Below are 15,749 nucleotides of genomic sequence, written 5' to 3'. Positions count from 1 at the left end.
TAGCCGTGAAAATAAATAGAAATAGTAAACTAATTAATTAAATCTGTAGTCATAACCCCAATACTACGGGTTGAGGGTTGATGGAATATATGTTATCCTGAGAACAAAAACCAGGTTCAATAGAATGGAGAAGTAACAAGCAAGAGGTGATAGCTAGGGATGAACATTTCAGTTTAACATCTTGGAGGCTGAGCAGTTTCCATAACCAAGGAAGATAAGTGACAAGAAACCAGTAAGGATGAGGGACTTTCCTGGTGGTCCAGAGGCTAAGATGTCTCACTCTCAATGCAGGGGGCCTGAATTCCATCCCTGGTCAAGGAACTAGATACCACATGCTGCAACTAAGTCCTGGCACAGCCAAATAAATAAATAAAAAGAAGTCAGTAAGGCTGAGAAAGTGTGAAGTCAGGTTGTCAAAAAAGTCATAGAGAGCACAAAAAAGACATAGCAAATTCATGTTGACCTTGTCAAGGATGATATCACTGTTGAGAAAAAGGGAAGTTCCTGAAGCTGTCATGAAACGCAAGGGCCAGCCCCATGGCAGGTGGACAAATCTGCTAAGGAAGAGGGTATGTAAACACTGCAAAGGAAAGTATGTATTGTTCATTTCTCATGGTGTACTCTGCATAGAAGTTAAACAAGCAGGATGACAATATACAGCCTTGACCTACTCCTTTTCCTATTTGGAACCAGTCTGTTGTTCCATGTCCAGTTCTAACTGTTGCTTCCTGACCTGCAGATAGATTTCTCAAGAAGCAGGTTAGGTGGTCTGGTATTCCCATCTCTTTCAGAATTTTCCACAGTATATTATGATCCACACAGTCAAAGGCTTTGGCAGAGTCAATAAAGCAGAAATAGATGTTTTTCTGGAACTCTTGCTTTTTCGATGATCCTGTGGATGTTGGCAATTTGATCTCTGGTTCCTCTGCCTTTTCTAAAACCAGCTTGAACATCTGGAAGTTCACGGTTCACGTATTGCTGAAGCCTGGCTTGGAGAATTTTGAGCATTACTTTACTAGCATGTGAGATGAGTGCAATTGTACGGTAGTTTGAGCATTCTTGGCATTGCCTTTCTCTGGGATTGGAATAAAACTGACCTTTTCCAGTCCTGTGGCCACTGCTGAGTTTTCCAAATTTGCTGGCATATTGAGTACAGCACTTTCACGGCATCATCTTCCAGGATTTGAAATAGCTCAACTGGAATTCCATCACCTCCACCAGCTTTGTTTGTAGTAATGCTTCCTAAGGCCCACTTGACTTCACATTCCAGGATGTCTATCTCTAGGTGAGTGATCACACCATCGTGATTATCTGGGTCGTGAAGATCTTTTTTGTACAGTTCTTCTGTGTATTCTTGCCACCTCTTCTTAATATCTTCTGCTTCTGTTAGGCCCATACCATTTCTGTCCTTTATTGAGCCCATCTTTGTATGAAATGTTCCCTTGGTATCTCTAATTTTCTTGAAGAGATCTCTAGTCTTTCCCATTCTGTTGTTTTCCTCTATTTCTTTGCATTGATTGCTGAGGAAGGCTTTCTTATCTATCCTTGCTATTCTTTGGAACTCTGCATTCAAATGGGTATATCTTTCCTTTTCTCCTTTGCTTTTTGCTTCTCTTCTTTCACAGCTACTTGTAAAGCCTCCTCAGACAGCCATTTTGCTTTTTTTTGCATTTCTTTTCCATGGGGATGGTCTTGATCCCTGTCTCCTGTACAATGTCACGAACCTCCGTCCATAGTTCATCAGGCACTCTATCAGATCCAGTCCCTTAAATCTATTTCTCACTTCCACTGTATAATCATAAGGGATTTGATTTAGGTCATACCTGAATGGTCTAGTGGTTTTCCCTACTTTCTTCAATTTAAGTCTGAATATGGCAATAAGGAGTTCATGATCTGAGCCACAGTCAGCTCCTGGTCTTGTTTTTGTTGACTGTATAGAGCTTCTCCATCTTTGGCTGCAAAGAATATAATCAATCTGATTTCGGTATTGACCATCTGGTGATGTCCATGTGTAGAGTCTTCTTTTGTGTTGTTGGAAGAGGGTGTTTGCTATGACCAGTGCATTCTCTTGGTAAAACTCTGTTAGCCTTTGCCCTGCTTCATTCCATATTCCAAGACCAAATTTGCCTGTTACTCCAGATGTTTCTTGACTTCCTACTTTTGCATTCCAGTCCCCTATAATGAAAAGGACATCTTTTTTGGGTGTTAGTTCTAAAAGGTCTTGTAGGTCTTCATAGAACTGTTAAACTTGAGCTTCTTCAGTGTTACTGGTTGGGGCATAGGCTTGGATTACTGTGATATTGAATAGTTTGCCTTGGAAACAAACAGAGATCATTCTGTTGTTTTTGAGATTGCATCCAAGTACTGCATTTTGGACTCTTTTGTTAACCATGGTGGCTACTCCATTTCTTCTAAGGGATTCCTGCCCACAGTAGTAGATACAATGGTCATCTGAGTTAAATTCACCCATTTCAGTCCATTTTAGTTTGCTGATTCCTAGAATGTTGGCATTCACTCTTGCCATCTCCTGTTTGACCACTTCCAATTTGCCTTGATTCATGGACCTGACATTCCAGGTTCCTATGCAATATTGCTCTTTATAGCATCGGACCTTGCTTCTATCACCAGTCACATCCACAACTGGAGATTGATTTGCTTTGGCTCCATCCCTTCATTCTTTCTGGAGTTATTTCTCCACTGATTTCCAGTAGCATATTGGGCACCTACCGACCTGGGAGTACATCATGAGAAACGCTGGGCTGGAAGAAGCACAAGCTGGAATCAAGTTTGCTGGGATAAATATCAATAACCTCAGATATGCAGATGACACCACCCTTATGGCAGAAAGTGAAGAGGAACTAAAAAGCCTCTTGATGAAAGTGAAATAGGAGAGTGAAAAAGTTGGCTTAAAGCTCAACATTCAAAAAATGAAGATCATGGCATCTGGTCCCATCACTATAGGAAATAGATGGGGAAACAGTGGAAACAGTGTCAGATTTTATTTTTGAGGGGGCTCCAAAATCACTGCAGATGGTGACTGCAGCCGTGAAATTAAAAGATGCTTACTCCTTGGAAGGAAAGTTATGACCAACCTAGATAGTATATTCAAAAGCAGAGACATTACTTTGCTGACTAAGGTCCGTCTAGTCAAGGCTATGGTTTTTCCAGTGATCATGTATGGATGTGAGAGTTGGACTATGAAGCAAGCTGAGCACTGAAGAATTGATGCTTTTGAACTGTGGTGTTGGAGAAGACTCTTGAGAGTCCCTTGGACTGCAAGGAGATACAATCAGTCCATCCTAAAGGAGATCAGTCCTGGGTGTTCATTGGAAGGATTGATGCTGAAGCTGAAACTCCAATACTTTGGCCACCTCATGCAGAGTTGATTCATTGGAAAAGACCCTGATGCTGGGAGGGATTGGGGGCAGGAGGAGAAAGGGATGACAGAGGATGAGATGGCTGAATGGCATCACTGACTCGATGGACATGAGTTTGAGTGAACTCCGGGAGTTGGTAATGGACAGGGAGGCCTGGCGTGCTGTGATTCACGGGGTCGCAAAGAGTCGGACATGACTGAATGACTGAACTGAACTGAACTGATGGCTCATTTTCTCCCCCACCTGTCAATTTGCAGAGGAGGAAACCCCCTTAATTTTACTTTGGAAAATAGTGAAGAATGAACAAAGGCTAAGAGATATGTTGCATTGCATTGTGTTGATAACAATGTGAAATACAAAGTCCCAATAATTTGTTAAATCTTTGTTGTTTGGTTTGTCTCATTTTAACATTGAGAATCAGGCTATTATATACCTAAGTAATCATTTACTATTAGAATATACAGAGAAATATTTAGAAATATAACACTTTTATTCCTAGGTAAAAGTATAATACTTTTAAACATAGAAGCTGCTTTCTTATTTTTCATTAAAATTTCTGGATTTATCTGACATATGTGCCATTTAAATATAATTTTTTTCCTTGGATATTCTTGAATAAAATGTTCTCGTGCTGTTCCATGGCAGAAACAATATTCATTGCCGCTGTTTTTATGACATTAAAAAAAAAAAATCTCTTGCTCCCTGGTGATTCAGGTGGTAAAGAATCTGCCTGCAATTCAGGAGATCTGGGTTCGATCCCTGGTTTGGGAAGATCCCTTGGAGAAGGGAATGGCAACCCACTCCAGTATTCTTGCCTGGAGAATCCCCATGGACAGAGGAGACTGGCAGGCTACAGTCCTTGGGGTTGCAAAGAATCGGACACAACTGAGCAACTACCCACAGCACCCCTTCTCAGATTTGTATTATCTTAGCCTTCATGAATCCATAGCATTTTTTGTAGTTTCTCTCTGGAATGTTCTCTCTCTCACAGTGATAATAATTATAATAGGAAGACCTCTACTATGCAGTTTTTAATCTCTTTTAAAGTCACAAGCATTTAATGCTGTAGTTTGCTTTTTTGTGTCGCTCTTTATTTTAGCTGATTGTCCTTTCCTCACTGGAGAATGATCTGTGTCATTTAGCACTGAGCTAGCTTATGAGCTTTTATACTTTTGGTTCTAGATCTTTATTGGAAACATCAGATGATGATCTGACATGTGGCATAGGTGTATTTTCAACTATTTTCTATGTGTTTCAGCTATTTTCTGATGTGTTAAAACAATTCTGATCTGTTTTTTCCTTCTAGGGCATTTTCTCTTTGAGTAAAATCCATTGTCATTTTTATAAACACTTTCAGAGAATTTGATTTGAGTTTTAAATGGTTTCAAGGCTGTTCTGGTTTTTAGAATATCTACACCTGAAAGTTTTTGAACTTGAAAAGTACCTAAAGGTTTTACTGATTTAAAACACTCCTGAAATAAATAGTTCAGTTCCCTGTAATAGGTTAGTTTGTTGAGTTTGTTTTGCAGTTGCCTGTCTATTTTTCCTATGCCAAATGAAAGCATAGCACTGTCCCTCTTACTATAGTATTTGGAGAGCTATTTACCAGAATTTGGTTTCTCCTCCTATTCTCGTGTTAACGCTGAAACTGAGTTGGCCTGTTGGTGGCTGTCGAGCCAAAAGACCTAACCAAGCCAAAGATCATGAGTAGAAAGGATTTATTTCTTGCAGCAAGTACAGAGAACACCAGGGTTCTTTCCCAAAGCAGTTTCTCCACAAACTGCAAAGTTGGAAAGTTTTAAGGGTACATGCATATTTAGGAAGGGGCATGGAAAGTCAAAGTCCAAGCCTTAGTGGAAATAAAGAACTTGAGAAAAGATCAGCATCATCATCCCTCAAGTTCCAGTTGATTTGATGGTTGAGCATCTCAAGCTAATCTTTACCATTGAAACAGAACTGGGCATCTTTATAATTTGATATTTTATATTTGCGATCATTGATTCTCTTGCCTGTTGTTCAGTTGCTAAGTCATGTCCAACTCTATGTGACCCTATGGACTGCAGCACACCAGGCTTCCCTGTCCTTCACTGTCTTCTGAAATTTGCTTATGGCACCCCACTGCCTGGAAAATCTGATGGATGGAGGAGCCTGGAAGGCTGCAGTCCATGGGGTCGCTAAGAGTCGGACACTACTGAGCGACTTCACTTTTACTTTTCACTTTCATGCATTGGAGGAGGAAATGACAACCCACTCCAGTGTTCTTGCCTGGAGAATCCCAGGGATAGGGGAGCCTGGTGGGCCATCTATGGGGTCACACAGAGTCGGACATGACTGAAGCGACTTAGCAGCAGCAGCATGTCCATTGAGTCCACGATGCCATCTCTTGCCTGATAACAGTCATTTGTTTCTACATTCTTTGGTTCTCTTCGGTCAGTTCACTCAGTTGTGTCCAACTCTTTGCAACCCCAGGAACTGCAGCACACCTCGCTTGCCTGTCCATTACCAACTCCCAGAGCTTGCTCAAACTCATGTCCATCTAGTCGACCTGTTCAAAGGCAAACATCATGGCTAGGCTTAGATCACAAATTAGCTTAGGTCAAAAAATGGTTTCTCTTATGTCAAGAAAGCCATGTCTGGTTCTCTTTCTCCAGGGACCCCCTATCTGCTTACCCTTATTTCCTTGGCTGTCAACATGACCCACAGTCATTGCCTCCATTGTCTCTGGCCTGGGCTGTTTCTTTGCTCAAAATGTCACTTTTAGGAAGCCTTCTCTGAGCCCTTACTATTTTCTTCTGACCCCTTATTTTATCTCTTTTTTCTTTGGTGGAGGGGGGCAATGCAAGGCTTGAGGATTGTAGTTCCCTGACCAAGGAGTGAACCCAGACACCCTGCAGTAGACGTGTGGAGTTCTACCTACTGGACCACCATGGACTCTCATGACCTCATTTTATTTTATTAATAATTTTAATTAATTTATTTACTCATTTTTGGTTGTGCTGGATCTTCCTTGCTGTGCGGGTTTTTCTCTAGTTGCAGTGTGAGGGCTTCTCCTTGTGGTGGCTTCTCTTGCAAAAGCATGGGCTGTAGGGTGTGAGGGCTTCTGTAGCTGTGGCTCCCAGGCCCTAGAGCACAGACTCAGTAGTTGTGGCACACGGACTTAGTTGCTCCACAATATATGGGATCTTCTTGGACCAGGGATTGAACCCATGTATCATGCATTGGCAGGCGGTTTCTTATCCACTGTGCCACCAGGGAAGCCCCCTGGCCCTCTGTTTCAAATTACACTCTTGACGCAATCTGTTCTTTTCCCCTGCCATTGTCTTATTCATATAGCATTTACTGTCCTCTGATATATTTTAATGGTATATTATTTATTACCTGTACTGCCACATGCTCAAATATAAGTTTCATGAGGAGTTTGAGTATACTGACTGAATAGTGCCAGACACAGAGAAGTCTCTATGAGGAAAAAAAAGGGGGGAATGAATGAATTTAGCAGTTAGCATGAGAAGTGAGTAGTATAGTCAAATCTATGGTTTTTCCAGTAGTCATATACAGATATGAGTTGGACTGTAAAGAAGGCTGAGCACTGCAGAATTGATGCTTTCAAATTGTGGTGCTGGAGAAGACTCTTGAGAGTGCCTTGGACAGCAAGGAGATCAAACCATTCAATCCTAAAGGTAATCAACCCTGAATATTCATTGGAAGGGCTGATGCTGAAGCTGAAGTTCCAGTACTTTGGCCAACTGAAATGAAGAGCTGACTCGCTGGAAAAGACCCTGATGCTGGGAAAGATAGAAGGCAAAAGGAGAAGGGGGTGGCAGAGGATGAGATGGTTAGATAGCATCACTGACTCAGTGGACATGAATTTGAGCAGACTCCAGAAGGGGATAGGAACTCTCCTCTCCAGTCTCCTGTATGGGGTGGTAGGGGCAGGAATGTACAGCAGGGCTGGGGACCTACCTCACCACTTGCTTCTTCAGCCTCAGCGAATTTTTCACCAACTCATATAGTCTGGTTCAGTTCAGTTCAGTCGCTCAGTCATGTCCGACTCTCCGTCACCAACTGCCGGAGTCTACCCAAACCCATATCCATTGAGTCGGTGATGCCATCCAACCATCTCATCCTCTGTCGTCCCCTTCTCCTCCTGCCCTCAATCTTTCTCAGCATCAGGGTCTTTTCAAATGAGTAGTCTGGAGGCGGATCATAACTTAAGGCTAATAAAACTTGTTTCTCAATGTTTTAACATGTTCAGAAAAGCACCTGCCTTTAGAGCATGGAAAGTATTTGACATCTTGTGCAAACAACAGAGGCCTCAACTGAGCCTGAGACTCTTTCCCACCAGTCATTTTAGATGTGTTGGTCAATTTGCCTTCCATCCCCAACACACCCTCTTCATTTCACTCACAGTCCCTGAAATATTATACAAAAGACTCTCTTCTCTGTCCAAGTAACAGATGACTGAACTAGAGATGGACTCCTAACCCTGGGAGGAATCCAAAGGTGGTCCATTCTGGTTCTCTCCTGACAATATGAACTGAGATTTAAGAACCTGCAGTAAGACGGTAGTAGATGATTGAACTCAGAGTTATTTGGCATCAGGACTGAGAGTCCTAATGGATGAACTGGTGAGTAAACAGAAGAAGGAAGCAGAAGGAGATAGGCAGGCATACAGCCAGAGACATGGGGAGAGCAGTGACTGTCGCTTTTACATTTCCTGGAGACATTCTACCATACTGTCTGCATTTGTTTCTGTAAGATTCTTTTATGCTTTTTCTTTTTTATAGTCTCTCTTTTTATATCAGCTGGTTGAGTGAGAAATGACTGCTCCTTGCAAAGAAATGGAACAGACTAGAATAATAAATTTGTAAAGAATTATTTTTTTCTGTATGACATTTTCTTTATTATGCCTCAGTGGATATTTTGAATTTAAAACATATCATAATCCCACACTACTCAAAGTACTGTCTGAGGACCAGCAGTTTAGGCATCACTAAGAGTGTTAGAAACGCAGTCTTGGCCTCCCCAGATCTACTGAATCATAGGATCCCAGGTGATTTCATACGCATTTGACAGCTTGTGAAGCCTAACTGTTATTTACTCTACACTTTTGGTCAAATCAGGTCAGTTCAGTTGCTCAGTCATGTCCAACTCTTTGCGACCCCGTGGGCTGCAGCATGCCAGTCTTCCCTGTCTATCACCAACTCCCGGAGCTTACTCAAACTCATGTCCATCAAGTCGGTGAGGCCAGCCAGCCATCTCATCCTCTGTTGTCCCCTTCTCCTCCCACCTTCAATCTTTCCCAGCATCAGGGTCTTTTCCAGTGAGTCAGTTCGCATCAGGTGGCCAAAGTATTGGAGTTTCAGCTTTAGCATCAGTCCTTCCAATGATTGGTCAAATCAGTCTTCCTGAAATACTGCTTTCATCATATCCCTAGAATTTTAAATGTTCCTCATTGCTCTCAGAAAAGTCAAATGCCCCAGCCCGACACTTAAGGCCACAGTTAAACAAACCTCATCTGTGTCTCTAATCTTTCTTATATGGATGTCCACTGCCGCTAAATCAGTCTAGTTGGTTATTCCCTAAATACGCCAAGTGTGATATTCAGGGACTTTGCTCATGACATTTACCTGTCTGGAATTTTCCTTCCCATCTCCCTACATCCCTCCTTGAAAGACCAGTTCAGTTTCTACATCTCACTTCAGCTCACACTGCTGTTTCATCCTCTGATCATCTGTAGATCTACAGTAGCTGTTCTAGGGTTGTTTTTAATTTGTTGTGTTTTTGTATTTTTTATACTTATAGTCTCTCCTGCCTCATCAGTGCTTACCACAATATGGTGCATATACCAGTGTCTCTATTCATTGGTTACATCTTTACTTTTTTAATGGCTTTTAATTGGGAAGAGACTTGTTACTGTATCAGTTCAGTTCAGTTCAGTTGCTCAGTCTTATCCCACTCTTTGTGACCCCACGAATGGCAGCACGCCAGGCCTCCCTGTCCATCACCAACTCCTGGAGTTCACTCAGACTCACATCCATCGAGTCGGTGATACCATCCAGCCATCCTTATCCTCTGTTGTCCCCTTCTCCTCCTGCCCCCAAATCCCTCCCAGCATCAGAGTCTTTTCCAATGAGTCAAGTCTTCACATGAGGTAGCCAAAGTACTGGAGTTTCAGCTTTAGCATCATTCCTTCCAATGAAATCCCAGGGCTGATCTCCTTCAGAATGGACTGGTTGGATCTCCTTGCAGTCCAAGGGACTCTCAAGAGTCCTCTCCAACACCACAGTTCAAAAGCATCAATTCTTCGGCGCTCAGCCTTCTTCACAGTCCAACTCTCACATCCATACATGACCACAGGAAAAACCATAGCCTTGACTAGATGGACTTTTGTCGGCAAAGTAATGTCTCTGCTTTTGAATATGCTATCTAGGTTGGTCATAACTTTTCTTCCAAGGAGTAAGCGTCTTTTAATTTCATGGCTGCAGTCACCATCTGCAGTGATTTTGGAGCCCAAAAAAGTTAAGTGGGACACTGTTTCCACTGTTTCCCCATCTATTTCCCATGAAGTGATGGGACCGGATGCCATGATCTTCATTTTCTGAATGTTGAGCTTTAAGCCAACTTTTTCATTCTCCTCTTCCACTTTCATCAAGAGGCTCTTTAGTTCCTCTTCACTTTCTGCCATAAGGGTGGTGTCATCTGCATATCTGAAGTTATTGATATTTCTCCCAGTTCTAATTTTTCTAATTTCTTTGACCAAGCAGGGGTCAAGTCCAAACAGAATGAAACTGAAAGCAGTGTGCTCACTTACTTTTGTATTTGGTTTTTCCCCATCATTATACAAAGTTGGGCCCAATATAAGCACATGTTGTATAAGGGAAAGTTCTAATGGATCTCTTTTTAAAGTATATCTGAACTATTATTGCAATCGATGTTGCATGTACACATAATTTAGGAGTCAATTGCTCTGTAATTCTTCTTATGATAAATAGTACCCCTCTCCACCTCCATCTTGCAGTGTCAGTTCCTGAGCTTTAGCAGAGGAGGAGGTGTAGATGCCTCATGTGCTACTGTGTTAAGTCTATGCTCGAGTTAGGCAGGTGGTCATGAGTGGAGGGAGCAGCAGATATGAGTGAGTATAGGCTTCCATTTGTAAGCCATTTTCACTCTTCTCTCCTTTAGATCTGGGCTGGTAGAACATGAAAAAGCTGAAGAGACTCAAGACGTACCTGTGCTGGGACCTGATAACTGAGAATATGGTTCACAAAACTGCCTGTGCATCAGTACAACCTGGAGAGCTGTTACTGGGCCCTACTCCAGTGATTCTGACTTAAGAGGTCTTGAGGTAAGGCCCCCAAATTTGCATTTCTTTCTTCCTTTTCTTTTTGAGAAGCCAGAGCCATGTTTTTTATTTCTTCATTTCTTACATCTGAAGTACTCCTTAGTGGCATCGTGTGCCTGAGACTCTTTGCCATGGTCCTTTCCTACCACACAGATGCAACCAACCACTTTACTGGGTTTTCCCTCTCAGTCAGTTTAAGAGAATCTACCCATTCCTCTGGGGCTTCCCTGGTGGCTAAGTGGTAAAGAATCCACCTGCCAATGCGGGAGACGTGGGTTTGGTCCCTGGGTTGGGAAGATCCCTTGGAGGAGGAAATGGCAACCCATTCCAGTATTCATGCCTGAAAAATCCCATGGACAGAGAAGCCTGGCAGACTCCAGTCCATGGGGTCACAAAAGAGTCGGACATGACTTAATGACTAAACAACAACAACCACCACCCATTCCCGTAGTTTCTTGTTGTCATCAGCCTTAATTGGGTCGATTTGGTATATAGCACAAAGGCCTCCACCAGTCCGTGTGCATGGGGAGAGAAGCCCCAGGCTGGTGGGGAGGGAGTAGCAGCCTCTCCCTTACCTGTGACTGTGAAAGAAATGGATTAGTGTGCTTCCTTTCTCACCTGCACTATCAGACTTCTCACAGGATTTAAATAAGTGCCTTGGAATGCTAAGCAATTTCCAGGAATCTGTGTGCAAATGCTCATATCCCTAAAATTCTAAAGAAAGCCAAGCTGCCGTTCTTTTTCTAAGGGGTAATATTCCGTTATCAATGTGGAAAAAAGTCAACTGATTTCTTATTGGCAATTTCAGCTATTTACTATTTCATTAAACATATCATGTTAAGTTTATCTGTAATTGAATTACAAGTTGATTCAGTTCAGTTCAGTCGCTGAGTCATATCCAACTATTTGTGACCCCATGGACTGAAGCATGGCAGGCCTCCCTTGTGCATCACCAACTCCCAGAGTTTACTCAGACTCATGTCCATTGAGTCGGTGATACCATCCAGCCATCTCATCCTCCGTCCTCCCCTTCTCCTCCTGCCTTCAATCTTTCCCAGCATCAGGGTCTTTTCCAGTGAGTCAGTGCTTCACATCAGGTGGCCAAAGTATTGGAGCTTCAGCTTCAACATCCATCCGTCCTTCTGATGACTATTCAGGAATGATTTTCTTTAGGATGGACTGGTTGGATCTCCTTGCAGTTCAAGGGACTCTCAAGAGTCTTCTCCAGCACCACAGTTCAAAAGCATCAATTCCTCAGTGCTCAGCTTTCTTTATAGTCCAACTCTCACATCCATACATGACTACTGGAAAAACCAAAGCTTTGACTAGACAAACCTTTGTTGACAAAGTAATGTCTCTGCTTTTTAATATGCTGTCTAGTTTCATAACTTTTCTTCCAAGGAGCAAATGTCCTTTAATTTCATAGCTGCAGTCACCATCTGCAGTGGCTTTGGAGCCCCCCGAAATAAAGTCTCTCACTGTTTCCATTGTTTCCTCATCTTTTTGCCATGAAATGATGGGACCAGATGCCATGATCTTAGTTTTCTGAATGTTGAGTTTTAAGCCAACTTTTTCACTCTCCACTTTCACTGTCATCAAGAGGCTCTTTAGTTCTTCTTCACTTTCTGCCATAAGGCTAGTGTCATCTGCATATCTGAGGTTATCGATATCTCTCCTGGCAATCTTGAGTCCAGCTTGTGCTTCATCCAGCCTGGCATTTTGCATGATGTTCTCTGCATAGAAGTTAAATAAGCAGGGTGACAATATACAGCCTTGACGTACTCCTTTCCCTATTTGGAACCAGTCTGTTGTTCCATGTTCAGTTCTAACTGTTGCTTCCTGACCTGCATACAGGTTTCTCATGAGGAAAGTCAGGTGGTCTGGTATTCCCGTCTCGAAGAGTTTTCCACAGTTTGTTGTGATCCACACAGTCAAAGGCTTCGGCATAGTCAATAAAGCAGAAGTAGATGTTTTTCTGAAACTGTCTTGCTTTTTCGATGATCCCATGGATGTCGGCAATTTGATCTCTGGTTCCTCTGCCTTTTCTAAAACCAGCTTGAACATCTGGAAGTTCATGGTTCACGTATTGCTGAAGCCTGGCTTGGAGAATTTTGAGCATTACTTTACTAGCGTGTGAGATGAGTGAAATGTGCGGTAGTTTGAGCCTTCTTTGGCATTGCCTTTCTTTGGGACTGGGATGAAAACTGACCTTTTCCAATCTTGTGGCCACTGCTGAGTTTTCCAAATTTGCTGGCATATTGAGTGCAGCACTTTCACTGCATCATCTTTCAGGATTTGAAATAGCTCGACTGGAATTCCATCACCTCTGCTGGCTTTGTTCATAGTGATGCTTTTGAAGGCCCACTTGACTTCACATTCCAGAATGTCTGGCTCTAGGTTGTTGATCACACCATTGTGATTATCTGGGTTGTGAAGATCTTTTTTGGACAGTTCTTCTGTGTATTCTTTCCACCTCTTCTTAGTATCTTCTGCTTCTCTTAGGTCTATACCATTTCTGTCCTTTATTGTGCCCATCTTTGCATGAAATGTTCCCTTGGTATCTCTTAATTTTCTTGAAGAGATCTCTAGACTTCCCCATTCTATTGTTTTCCTCTATTTCTTTGCACTGATCACTGGGGAAGGCTTTCTTATCTCTACTTACTATTCTTTGGAACTCTGCATTCAAATGGGTATATCTTTCCTTTTCTCCTTTGCCTTTCCCTTCTCTTCTATTCACAGCTATTTGTAAGGCCACCTCAGACAACCATTTTGCTTTTTTGCATTTCTTTTCCTTGGGGATGGTCTTGATCCTTGCATCCTGTACAATGTCATGAACCTCCGTCCATAGTTCTTCAGGCACTCTGTCTATCAGATCTAATCCCTTGAATTTATTTCTCACTTCCACTATATAATCATAGGGGATTTGATTTGGGTCACACCTGAATGGTCTAGTGGTTTTCCCTACTTTCTTCGGTTTAAGTCTGAATTTGGCAATAAGGAGTTCATGGTCTACGCCACAGTCAAGTCTTTGGATCCAAAGATTCAAATGTGCATCTTTGCATCCAAACATCTCTGCTGCCAAAAATGGTGAAGCTCTATACAGTCAGCAAAAACAAGACCGGGAGCTGACTGTGGCACAAGTTGATTAGGAAATATTAAAAAACAAACAAAACAACAACAAAGAAACAAAGGACCTCCACCAACTTGACATATAGGCTCACCACAGTTGGATAAAAGCATGCAAAGATGGACTTGGCACTTGTCTAAGGCTTTGGCAGCTTTGTGAGTTCCACGTGCCAGGCCATCATGGATGACGATGGTCTCAGCACCTCTTGTAAAGCAGGATTAACATCTATTACACCACCAGCAACAATGCCTTCTTCAGCCATGACGGCAGGTTACGGGTACTTCCTTGGCCACGGCAGTAGATTATGGGCACTGCTCATCTGGAATGCACGTGAGCCTCGGCCTCCACAGTGGTGGTGGGGAGACAGCAAGAATTTTCATTTTAAACAGATTTTAGATGATTCCTAGTTGATGCTGCTGGTTCAAGGACTGTGTTTGAGAATCACTAGTATAGGGGGAGAAAAATATAAAAAGGGAAAAAAACTGAATAAGTATGATTTTGTTCATCTAGGTCCTTCTTAAAGGTCTGAAAATTGTAACATTAATTCAAATAACTTTTTAAATGAACAAAAGCACAGTTGTTTATTAAATAGAACTGTTTATCCTTTTTGCTCTTTATATCAAGTGTTTGCAAACATCAATGTCTATCTGAGAAAGATTTTTAGTTTTATTTATTAAAATTTGTGAACGCAAAGGAAATATGTTTGTTTTCATATGACAGTGAGATTAGTAAACAATGATAGAAGTAGTCTGCAGATTGCTTTCATCTTGTGTTCTCATAGGTGTTTTGGATAAGCTGATTTTTTTTGGCAGTTGAGTATTGGTCACTTATTTTCTTTTTAATTTTATTCATTTATTCATTTAGTTTTGGCTGCGCTGGGTTTTCATTGCTGCTCGAAGGCTTTCTCTAGTTGTGGCGAGCAGGCTTCTCATTGTGGTGGCTTCTCTTGTTGGCAGAGCACAGGCTCTGGGGCATGCAGGCTTCAGTATGAGTGTGGGTTCAGTAGTTGTGGCACATGGGCCCAGTGCCCTGTGGCATGTGGAATCCTCCCAGACGAGGGGTCAAACCCATGTCCTCTGTGCTTACAGGTGGACTCTCAACCGCTGGACCAGCAGGGAAGTCCAGTCACATTACCGTTTTGCCATTGAATATTTTTGTATCTGCTGTGTTTTATCTTTATGTTGTTTTTTTCTTTTCCGTGCTTTTACCAAGATATATCGATACTAAGTGAGTTGACCTCAGATGACTTTCTGAAGAATGGAATCTATAACAGCAGTGGGATGATGTATTAGGTTTTTATTTTTAATGATCATCTTAAAAATCAAAATACAGCTCCTGCTGATTGAATGATAAAACTAATTGTATTATGATTGCTTCCCCTCTGGGAGAGGAAATATCAGTGCAATACTTTCCACAAATGCTGTTTAAAAGTATGCTTTATTTTTTTTCCTTCCAGTTTTACAGAGATATCATTGACATATAGCACAGTATAAGTTTAAGGTATACAGAGTAATGAATTGATTGACATACATCATGAAGTTATTATCACAATAAATTTAGTGAACATCTGTTATCTCATATAGGTACAAAATTAAAGGAATACAAAAAAATTTTTTTGTGATGAGAACTCTTAAAATTTACTCTTTTAACAATTTTTCTATGTAACATACAGCAGTGTTAATTGTATTTATTATGTTGTGCAGTACAACCCTTGCGCTTGTCTTATAACTGAAAATTTGTAACTTTTGCTTACTTCCTACTTTCATCCAGTTCCCCCTCCCCCACCCTCCACCTCTGCTATTCAGCAATCTGATCTCTTTTGTTATGTTTGTTAGTTTTTGAAATATAATTGACCTACAAAAGAATGTTACTTCCTGTTATGCAACAGAATGGTTAGGTA

The 15,749-nt window shown here is 41.7% G+C and overlaps 1 long non-coding RNA gene across 2 annotated transcripts in view; it reads left to right on the top strand.

The window, feature by feature from the left end:
- Positions 1 to 15,749, top strand: part of LOC105613853 (uncharacterized) — a 124,062-nt gene that overhangs the window by 30,551 nt on the left and 77,762 nt on the right. For both annotated transcript variants that reach the window (XR_006059199.2, XR_006059201.2), the window contains exon 2: positions 10,563 to 10,725. This is a non-coding gene — a long non-coding RNA (uncharacterized LOC105613853). The remainder of the gene's footprint in view (positions 1 to 10,562; positions 10,726 to 15,749) is intronic.

This window comes from Ovis aries, chromosome 3 (genome assembly GCF_016772045.2).
Source record: "Ovis aries strain OAR_USU_Benz2616 breed Rambouillet chromosome 3, ARS-UI_Ramb_v3.0, whole genome shotgun sequence".
Classification (NCBI taxonomy): Eukaryota; Metazoa; Chordata; class Mammalia; order Artiodactyla; family Bovidae; genus Ovis; species Ovis aries.
Note: the sequence above shows the minus strand (reverse complement) of the source record. Positions and strands in the feature narration are given on the sequence as shown.